Below are 12,209 nucleotides of genomic sequence, written 5' to 3' on the forward strand. Positions count from 1 at the left end.
TATATTTTTACAAACAAAATGAAATGAAACAAAAATTTCGAGAAGTAACAGGTGTGATCAAGGTTATGGAGAAATTGGAAATTTTGTGCATTCCTGGTGGGAACATAAAATGGTGCTAGCAGTTGTGGAAAACAGTATGGTGGTTCCCCCCCAAATTAACATTTAATTATCACATGATTGGAAAAGATTCTATCTTTGATCAAGTTTTAATTAGGCTTCTTGGAGTCCTCTTTTTGACTAGGCCTTATCCTGGACCCTGTAGTCCAGTTGTAGCAAGAACCCTGCTAGGTCAGTTTAGAGGGAATCTCTCACCCTTGATATCTATTCAAGTTCTTCTTCCCCATCTGTGATAACTGAACCCGCTGGTCATCCAGCCTTCAGCAACAATACTGTTAGATCAGTTATGCATGAATGCCCCTACTCTTGATGTTTCCTCTTAGTTATTTTCCATCCACTGGTCCCCTCAATCTGCTCATTGGCTATAAATCCCTAACTTTCCTTGCTGTATTCAGAGTTGAGCCCAATCTCTCCCCCCTATAGTAATGATCTTGACAACTATCACAATAGTCCTGAATAAAGTCTCCCTTACTGGCTTAACAAGTGTCAGAATAATTTTCTCATTATCATGATCCAGAAATTCACATCTGGGTATATACCAAAAATAACCAGTGGGAACTCAAATAGATATTTGTACACTCATGTTCATAGCAACATTATTCACTATAACCTAAAGTTGGAAGTGCTCAATTGTCCACTGATGGATAAATGGACAAACCAAATATCTTATATACATACAATGAAACATTATTCAACCTTACAAAGAAAAAAATTCTAACACATGTTACAACATGGATGAACCTTGAAGACATTACGCAAAGTGAAAGAAAACGGTCACAAAAGGATAAATATCGTATGATTCCACTTATACAAGGTGCCAAGAGTAATCAAATTCATAGAGTCAAAAAGTCAGATTGGTGATTGCCAGGGGCTGGGAGAAGGAGGGAGTGGAGGAGGCATTGCTTAATGGGTACAGAGTTCTAGCTGGGGAAGATGAAAATGTTCTGGAGAGGACTGGTGGTGATGGTTGCATAACAATGTAAATGTACTTAATACCACTGAACTGTATGTTTACAAATGGTTAAAATTTTATGTTATATATATATTTTTACCACAATTTAGAAAAAGAAAATGACAAATTCTTAAGTGAACAAACTATAATTCTCAATATATTGAGCTTCTTTTTCAGTTCATAGTATTATAATACAATTCCAAATTATGTGTTCCTCATTCAGCTGATGTCATTGTATAACTTAAAGAACGTGTGGTCAAACTTTTCTTCCAAGCATCTCCTCCTGTTGCGTTTTAAATTTTAATTAATTAATTTTAATTTAATCAATTTAATTAATGTTTAATCCTTTATTCATGTATCATTACTAAACTTTTCAGAGCTGAGTAAGCTGGGACTCTTTTTTTTTACCTTTATTTTAAAATTGTAGTGTTTGAATATTTGAAATTTTCTTAAATAAATGTAAAAGCCACTCCTTCTTTATAAAAATAATTGTAAAGAGTACTTGACCCCCAGGAATAATGACTATGATTGCAATAATAGGTTTGACTTTGACTTGAGAGTACAGAGAATCCATTCAGAGGGCTGGAAACACACTCAAGAAGATAACCAGTTCATCAGTTCTAAGGACTCAGCCATTCCAGGAAGATGGCCCTTTATTATTTTATTCACTTTTCTATGACCCTTATTAGAAAGAGTCTATTCTATTTCTTAATAATACTATTTCAGAATCAAATCATACTTATGCTCTTTATAAAATTCATTCCCTCTTATTCTTCCTACTTAGGAAACAATAGTCTGTTCCTATAATGCAAGTCTCTGTAAAAGAAATGTGCTCATATCAGTTAGGAAAACAGTGCTATTTTAAAGAGGAAGTCAGGTTACTTAATTTGTGATTTCCCCAGCATATTAATGTTTTAAACTACGCAGGGGAAGCTATCTCTCAGTTAAAGGGAATCATTATCAATATATGAAGACCTAAGGGGTGGGGGTGTGGGGGGGGCTTAAATCCTGAAAAAGCCATCCTCAGTGGCCACTTTTGTGGCTATGATTTCCACGTATTTAGCTATCTGATGAAACTAAGAGTGCAGATGAAGAATCTCCAAAAACAGTTGCTCTGTAATTTAAAAACCAAAACGTGATTGATTGAGAAGTCTATATCCTAAGCAACCTAAATGTCCATCAACAGAGGAATGGATAAAGAAGATGTGGTACATATATACAACGGAATATTACTCAGCTATAGGAACAAAACTGTGCCATTTGTAGAGACGTGGATAGATGTAAAGACTGTCACACAGAGTGAAGTAAGTCAGAAAGAGAAAAACAAATAACGTATAACATTGCTTACATGTGGAATCTAGAAAAATGATACAGATGAACTTATTTGCAAAGCAGAAATAGAGACACAGGCATAGGGAACAAACTTGGTATTACCAAGGAGGGAAAGGGGGGTGGGATGAATTGGGAAATTAGGATTGACATATATACACTACTATGTATAAAATAGATAACTAATGAGAACCTACTGTATAGCACAGGGAACTCTATTCAGTGCTCTGGGGTGACTTAAATGGGAAGGAAATACAAAAAAGAGTGGATATATGTATACATATAGGTGATTCACTTTGCTGTACAGCACAAACTAACACAACATTGTAAAGCAACTATACTCCAATAAAAACTTAAAAAAAAAGAAGTCTATATCCTAGATCATTTTTTAAAAATTTTGATGAAACTGCTTTCTTTTAAAAATCAAGACCCTCGCACCAGAGGGCAGACAGCAGAAGAAAGAAGAACTACAATACTGCACCCTGTGGAATGAAAACCACAATCACAGAAAGATAGACAAAATGAAAAGGCAGAGGACTATGTCCCAGATGAAGGAAAAGATAAAACCAAGAAAAACAACTAAATGAAGGGGAGATAGGCAATCTCCCAGAAAAGGAACTCAGAATAATGAGAGTGAAGATGATCAAGGACCTTGGGGAAAAAAAGGAGGCAAGGATCGAGAAGATGCAGGAAACGTTTAACAAAGACCTAGATGAATTAAAGAACAAACAAACAGAGATGAACAATACAATAACTGAAATGAAAAATACACTAGAAGGAATCAACAGCAGAATAAATGAGGCAGAAGCACAGATAAGTGACCTGGAAGACAGAATGGTGGAAATCACTGCCAAGGAACAGAATAAAGAAAAAAAGAATGAAAGGAAATGAAGACAGCCTAAGAGCCCTCTGGGACAACATTAAATGCACCAACGTTTGCATTATAGGGGTCCCAGAAGGAGAAGAGAGAAAGAAAGGACCCAAGAAAATATTTGAAGAGATTATAGTCGAAAACTTCCCTAACATGGGAAAGGCAATAGCCACCTAAGTCCAGGAAGCGCAGAGCATCCCAAGCATGATAAACCCAAGGAGAAACACACTGAGACACATAGTAATCAAATAGACAAAAATTAAAGACAAAGAAAAATTACTAAAAGCAACAAGGGAAAAACGACAAATAACATACAAGGGAACTCCCATAAGGTTAACAGCTGATTTCTCAGCAGAAACTCTGCAAGCCAGAAGGGAGTGGCATGATATATTTAAAGTGATGAAAGGGAAGAACCTACAACCAAGGATACTCTACCCAGCAAGGATCTCATTCAGATTTGACAGAGAAATCAAAAGCTTTACAGACAAGCAAAAGCTAAGAGAATTCAGCACCACCAAATCAGCTCTAAAACAAATGCTAAAGGAATTTCTTTAAGTGGGAAACACAAGAGAAGAAAAGGACCTACAAAAACAAACCCAAAACAATTAAGAAAATGATAATAGGAACGTACATATTGATAATTACCTTAAAGGTGAATGGGTTAAGTGCTCCAACCAAAAGACACAGACTGGCTGAATGGATACAAAAATAAGACCCATATATACGCTGTCTACAATGACCCACTTCAGACCTAGGGACACATACAGACTGAAAGTGAGGGGATGGAAAAAGATATTCCATGCAAATGGAAATCAAAAGAAAGCTGGAGTAGCAATACTGATATCAGATAAAATAGACTTTAAAATAAAAATGTTACAAGGGACAAGGGAGGACACTACATAATGTTCAAGGAATAAATCCAAGAAGAAGATATAACAATTATAAATATATATGCACCCAACATAGGAGCATCTCAATATGTAAGGCAAATGCTAACAGCTATAAAAGGGGAAGTCAACAGTAACACAATAATAATGGGGGGACTTTACCACCTCACTTACACAGATCATCCACATAGAAAATTAATAAGGAAACACAAGCTTTAAATGACACAATAGACCAGATAGATTTAATTGATATTTATAGGACATTCCATCTGAAAACAGCAGATTACACTTTCTTCTGAAGTGCACATGGAACATTCTCCAGGACAGATCATATCTTGGGTCACAAACCAAGCCTTGGTAAATTTAAGAAAATTGAAATCACATCAAGCACCTTTTCTGACCACAATGCTATGAGACTAGATATCAATTACAGGAAAAAAACTGTAAAAAATACAAACACATGGAGGTTAACCAATATGCTACTAAATAACCAAGAGATCACTGAAGAAATCAAGGAGGAAATCAAAAAATACCTAGAGACAAATGACAATGAAAGCACGATGCCCCAAAACCTATGGGATGCAGCAAAAGCAGTTCTAAGAGGGAAGTTTATAGCAATACAATCCTACCTCAAGAAACAAGAAACATCTCAAATAAACAACCTAACCTCACACCTAAAGCAATTAGAGAAAGAAGAACAAAAAGAACCCCAAAGTTAGCAGAAAGAAAGAAATCATAAAGATCAGATCAGAAATAAATGAAAAAGGACTGAAGGAAACAATAGCAAAGATCAATAAAACTAAAAGCTGGTTCTTTGAGAAGATAAACAAAATTGATAAACCATTAGCCAGACTCATCAAGAAAAAGAGGGAGAGGACTCAAATCAATAAAAGTAGAAATGAAAAAGGAGAAGTTACAACAGACACCGCAGAAATACAAAGTATCCTAAGAGACTACTACAAGCAACTCTATGCCAATAAAATGGACAATCTGGGCGAAATGGACAAATTCTTAGAAAAGCACAAGCTTCCGAGACTGAACCAGGAAGAACTAGAAAATATAAACAGACCAATCACAAGCACTGAAATTGGAACTGTGATTAAAAATATTCCAGCAAACAAAAGCCCAGGACCAGAGGGCTTCACAGGCAAATTCTATCAAACATTTAGAGAAGAGCTAACACCAATCTTTCACAAACTCTTCCAAAATATAGCAGAGGGAGGAACACTCCCAAACTCATTCTATGAGGACACCATCATGCTGATAGAAAAACCAAAGATGTCACAAAAAAAGAAAACTACAGGTCAATATCACTGATGAACATAGATGCAAAAATCTTCAACAAAATCCTAGCAAAAAGAATCCAACAGCACATTAAAAGGATCATACAGCATGATCAAGTGGGGTTTATCCCAGGACTGCAAGGATTCTTCAATATATGCAAATCAATCAATGTGATACACCATATTAACAAACTGAAGGATAAAAACCATATGATCAACTCAATAGATGCAGAAAAAGCTTTTGACAAAATTCAACATCCATTTGTCATAAAAACTCTTCAGAAAGTAGGCACAGAGGGAAGCTACCTCAACATAATAAAGGCCATATATGACAAACCCATAGCCGACATTGTTCTCAATGGTGAAAAACTGAAAGCATTTCCTCTAAGATCAGGAACAAGACAAGGTTGCCCACTCTAACCACTATTATTCAACACAGTTCTGGAAGTTTTAGCCACAGCAATCAGAGAAGAAAAAGAAATAAAAGGAATTCAAATTGGAAAAGAAGAAGTAAAAGTGTCACTGTTTGCAGATGACATGATGCTATACATAGAGAATCCTAAACATGTTACCAGAAAACTACTAGAGCTAATCAATGAATTTGGTAAAGTAGCAGAATACAAAATTAATGCACAGAAATCTCTTGCATTCCTATACACTAATGATGAAAAATCTGAAAGAGAAATTAAGGAAACACTCCCATTTACCATTGCAAGAAAAAGAAAAAAATACCTAGGAATAAGCCTACCTAAGGAGACAAAAAACCTGTATGCAGAAAACTATAAGACACTGATGAAAGAAATTAAAGATGATGCAAACAGATGGAGAAATATACCATGTTCTTGGATTGGAGGAATCAACATTGTGAAAATGACTATACTACCCAAAGCAATCTACAGATTCAGTGCAATCCCTGTCAAACTACCAATGGAATTTTTCACAGAACTAGAATAAAAAATTTCAAAATTTGTAGGGAAACACAAAAGACCCCGAATAGACAAAACAATCTTGAGAAAGAAAAATGGAGCTGGAGGAATCAGGCTCCCTGACTTCAGACTATACTACAAAGCTACAGTAATCAAGACAATATGGTACTGGCACAAAAGCAGAAATATAGATCAATGGAACAGGATGGAAAACCCAGAGATAAACCCACACACATATGGTCACCTTATCTTTGATAAAGTAGGCAGGAATATACAATGGAGAAAAGACAGCCTCTTCAATAAGTGGTGCTGGGAAAACTGGATAGCTACATGTAAAAGAATGAAATTAGAACACTCCCTAACACCATACACAAAAATCAACTCAAAATGGATTAAAGACCTAAATGTAAGGCCAGACACTATAAAACTCTTAGAGGAAAACATAGGCAGAACACTCTATGACATACATCACAGCAAGATCCTTTTTGACCCACCTCCTAGAGTAACGGAAATAAAAACAAAAATAAACAAGTGGGACCTAAGGAAACTTAAAAGCTTTTGCATAGCAAGGGAAACTATAAACAAGACGAAAAGACAACCCTCAGAATGGGAGAAAATATTTGCAAATGAATTAACAGACAAAGGATTAATCTCCAAAATATACAAGCAGCTCATGTAGCTCAATATCAAAAAAACAAACAACCCAATCAAAAAATGGACAGAACACCTAAGTAGACATTACTCCAAAGAAGATACACAGACCGCCAACAAACACATGAAAGGATGCTCAACATCATTAATCATTAGAGAAATGTAAATCAAAACTACAATGAGGTATCACCTCACACTGGTTAGAATGGGCATCATCAGAAAATCTACAAACCATAAACTCTGGAGAGGGTGTGGAGAATAGAGAACCCTCTTGCACTGTTGGTGGGAATGTAAATTGATACAGCCACTATGGAGAAGAGTATGGAGGGTCCTTAAGAAACTAAAAATAGAATTACCATAGGACCCAGCAATCCTACTATTTGGCATATACCCAGAGAAAAGCATAATTCAAAAAGACACATGCACCCCGATGTTCATTGCAGCACTATTTACAATAACTAGGTCATGGAAGCAACCTAAATGTCCATCGACAGATGAATGGATAAAGAAGAAGTGGTATATATATACAATGGAATATTACTCAGCCATAAAAAGGAACAAAATTAGGTCATTTGTAGAGACATGGATGGTCCTAGAGACTGTCATACAGAGTGAAGTAAGTCAGAAAGAGAAAAACAAATACAGCATGCTCACACATATATGGGGAATCTAGAAAAATGGTACAGATGAACTGGTTTGCAAGGCAGAAATAGAGACACAGATGTAGAGAACAAATGTATGTACACCAAGCGGGGAAAGAAGGGGGTGGGGGGTGGAATGAATTAGGAGATTGGGGTTGACATATATACACTAATATGTATAAAATAGATAATTAATAAGAACTTGCTGTATAGCACAGGGAACTCCACTTTGCTGCACAGTAGAAACTAACACAATATTGTAAAACAGTTATACCCCAATTTAAAAAACAAAAAAACATTGATTTATTTATTTGCCTGTTTAGCTACTAAAAGATATTTAGCAAAAAAAAAAAAAAAAAAAAAAATCAAGACCCTCTTCAATCCACCTGCCTGAGGAGAAATCCTGAGCTGAGACTAAAGGCTACAAGGGGTGGAATTGCCAAAGGATATTTAACAGTGTTGAAATTTTATTAGCATTTTAATTATTTTTGTTTGTGCTCTGGTTACAAATAAGAATTTTGAGTGATCCACTTTAAACCCTGTTTTTCCAATAACCCCTGTTGGGGTACCTAAAAGCTTTTGCACAGCAAAGGAAACCGTAAACAAGACAAAAAGACAATCCTCAGAATGGGAGAAAATATTTGCAAAGGAAGCAATGACAAAGGATTAATCTCCAAAATATACAAGTAGCTCATGCAGCTCAATATCAGAAAAACAAACAACCCAATCCAAAAATAGGCAGAAGACCTAAATAGACATTTCTCCAAAGAAGATACACAGACTGCCGACAAACACATGAAAGGACGCTCAACATCACTAATCATTAGAGAAATGCAAATCAAAACTACAATGAGGTATCACCTCACGCCAGTCAGAATGGCCATCATCAAAAAATCTACAAACAATAAATGCTGCAGAGGGTGTGGAGAAAAGGGAACCCTCTTGCACTGTTGGTGGGAATGTAAATTGATACAGCCACTATGGAGAAGAGTATGGAGGTTCCTCAAAAAACTAAAAATAGAACTACCGTACGGCCCAGCAATCCCGCTACTGGGCATATACCCTGAGAAAACCATAATTCAAAAAGAGTCATGTACCAGAATGTTCATTGAAGCTGTATTGACAATAGCCAGGACATGGAAGCAACCTAAGTGTCCATCGACAGACGAATGGATAAAGAAGATGTGGCACATATATACAATGGAATATTACTCAGCCATAAAAAGAAACGAAATTGAGTTATTTGTAGTGAGGTGGATGGACCTAGAGAATGTCATACAGAGTGAAGTAAGTCAGAGAGAGAAAAACAAATACCATATGTTAACACATATATATGGAATCTAAAAAAAAAAATGGTTCTGAAGAACCTAGGGGCAGGACAGGAATAAAGACGCAGACATAAGGAATGGACTTGAGGACACAGGGAGGGGGAAGGGTAAGCTGTGATGAAGTGAGAGAGTGGCATGGACATATATACACTACCAAATGTAAAATATATAGCTAGTGGGAAGCAGCTGCATAGCACAGGGAGATCAGCTCGGTGCTTTGTGACCACCTAGAGGGGTGGGATAGGGAGGGTGGGAGGGAGACGTAAGAGGGAGGGGATATGGGGATATATGTATATGCATAGCTGATTCACTTTGTTATACAGCAGAAACTAACACACCATTGTAAAGCAATTATACTCCAATAAAGATGTTAAAAAAAAAAAGAAATCCTGGTATTTCTGGAACAGGTATATTGTGTTGTAGCAAAAACATCTAACGCCTATCATTTTTTGAGGATTATTTGGAGTTTTGCACAAATTGTCTCATTTAATCCTTAATAAGAGCTTTTTGAATTTGGTATAATTACGCCCATTTAACTGTGGTTCAGTGGTATTTTTTTCAAGGATAGTACAAAGAACTCCCATATAGTCTTCAAACAGTCTCCTGAAATAGTAACACTTATTACATTATCTATCATTCTCTTTTTCTCTTCAATAACTACAGTAGGAATAAAACCAGGAAATTAACATTAATACACTAATATTATCATATTCAAATTGCCTGATAATGTTCTTTATAGCAGAAGAAAATATATTGTCTGTAGTTGCCATGTTGTTATAAGCTCCTTCAACATAGAGTCATTCCACAGTTTTCCTTTCTCTTTCACGACTTTAACACTTTAGAAGAGTGCGGTCTAGTCTTTGCTAGAATGTTGTTAAATGTAAGTTTGTCTGATGTTTCCTTATGACTATGTTCAAATTATGCATTTTTGCCTGAAAGGTCCAATGGTCATTTGTAGCGCAATTAAAGTTACACAGCTAATTAAATTTGAGGCCAGGATTTGAATTCGAGTGAGAATCCAAAAAAAATCCAAAAGCTACATTCTCAACCTCCATTCATAACATCATGAATAGTTACAGAATTTCTCATACAATCTCTTTAACAAAGGATAATGACCTCTATAAATATCACAAAGATTTACTCTTCCATCTGCCATATTATAAAATGTGAAGGCAGGAAAATCAAATGGTATCATGGTAGAGAACTTATTACGGGAAGTACATGTTTATTACCTACTACTTGGGGAATGCTATTCAAAAATTTGGATTAATATAAAACTTTACTGTATTCTGTATGTCTTGGATTATCAATTTTATGGTTCCTTTCTTTACTTGCTTATTTGGCTTCTGTCTTCTTTTCTTATCCTAAAAAATTGTTACATGATAGAAAATGTCAGTGTAATTCTATAGTACTTCAATATACACTAGTCATTTTCTAAAAAACATAATATAAACATTATAAATAAACTGCACCACATTCCAGAAATTCAACTCCTAAAAGCTTTGTACACAGGTAATGATTTCTATATAATATCCTGCTCTTTTAATTATTTCAATATCCAACAAGTTAGAAAAGTCGATAAAAAAATAGTAGCATGAGTCAATATTAATAAATAAACCTCCATATTTCCAAAACGCTATACATCTTGGGCTAATTTTTCTAATGTCATTACTATGTTGTAAATTTAAGCAATACTCAATACTCAATTATCACTAACATTTTGGTCATAAGTATCTTTAAAAGCAAACAAGTTCTACAAATAAAAATTTAAATTTCCTGGCTACCCTTTATTTTAAAATTTCAGTTTGTAGACTCTTTCAAAATCATGATTAACTTGATTTCTACTAGTAAAAGTAAAAAGTCCCTGAAAACAAACATAGTTTCTCAATATAAATTGGTATTACATCTTAAAAAACAAATAATTAAATGGTTTACTTCTATTAACTTAATAGTACTATGTCTCAGATATCACCATACACTTTCAGAACCAAAGTCCTAGAAAACCCATGGCCCATTGAGAAGAAGTAATGACTGATACACAAGGACAAGTGTCTATTTTATTTAATCCAGTGTTTTCAAGGATGTGGGTTTAGCTTATTTGTAGGTCATGATCACTGTTCTTAAAAAAACAAAATAAAACAATGGAGAATTTCTCAATATGTCATATGGTAAATGTAAATATTAATATGTGAAACTTTTGTTTTAGTATGTGTATATGTGTGCATCTTTTATAGTGTGTGGAAAGGAAAAATAGTTTATTTACTGTGACACAACCAAAGAAAGCTTGGAAGCCACTGGTTTAATCAGAATTCAAATCAACTCATTTTTCACTGTTATTCCTATAGGTAACAAATGTGATGTATTTCATTCTTTATTTTCTTTTCTCTTGCCTGTACTAGATATTTCTAGGGCCTTTTTCACAGCCCCTACCTACCCTCCCCCAGCAATTCACACAGATAAACACTTCACCGAGAAATGTTCCTCCCCTTCCACTCCAGCTTTCTCATAAAAATTAAAGCAGTTTCAGCCAGCACACCAGGTAGATACATATTGTAGATGTTAAGAGTTCTCTTCTTCCCGTTGGTAATAATCTTTAGTCTCTTCTTAACTGATGAAATTTGCCTCAACAAAATGTCAATTTTTCTAATTTGCTCACCCTTATATACTGAGTTCCTACTCCATGGTATGGGCTCTGTAAGTATTTATTAAATAAATAACTGAATGAGTTATTTCTTAAATAAATAACTGAACGAGTTATTTCTTAAATAAATAACTGAACGAGTTATTTATTAAATAAATAACTGAATGAGTTATTTATTTAACTCACACAGACCTAAGTGCGAGAGTGATCCTATCTACCAGTACCCAGTGGCCTTTCTAAAACACCCCTCCCTACCAGACTGTTTAATCTGATTCTCACAGGACTAAAGCATCCTCCCCGAGATTGCACAATTTAAGGGGTAAGGGAGATAGAGGACTCTCTTCTTTTTTTTTTTGTCTTTATCCTTATTATTTTTCTTAACATCTTTATTGGAGTATAATTGCTTTACAATGGTGTGTTAGTTTCTGCTGTATAACAAAGTGAATCAGCTATACATATATATACATCCCCATATCTCCTCCCTCTTGCGTCTGCCTCCCACCCTCCCTATCCCACCCCTCTAGGTGGACGCAAAGCACAGAGCTGGTCTCCCTGTGCTATGTGGCTGCTTCCCACTAGCTAT

The 12,209-nt window shown here is 35.3% G+C and overlaps 1 long non-coding RNA gene across 2 annotated transcripts in view; it reads right to left on the reverse strand.

Annotated features, from left to right (window-relative positions):
- The window catches only part of LOC133097903 (uncharacterized), a 174,209-nt gene that overhangs the window by 1,749 nt on the left and 160,251 nt on the right, over positions 1 to 12,209 (reverse strand). The window lies entirely within an intron of this gene.

The sequence above is a fragment of the Eubalaena glacialis genome, chromosome 9, assembly GCF_028564815.1.
Source record: "Eubalaena glacialis isolate mEubGla1 chromosome 9, mEubGla1.1.hap2.+ XY, whole genome shotgun sequence".
Taxonomy (NCBI): Eukaryota; Metazoa; Chordata; class Mammalia; order Artiodactyla; family Balaenidae; genus Eubalaena; species Eubalaena glacialis.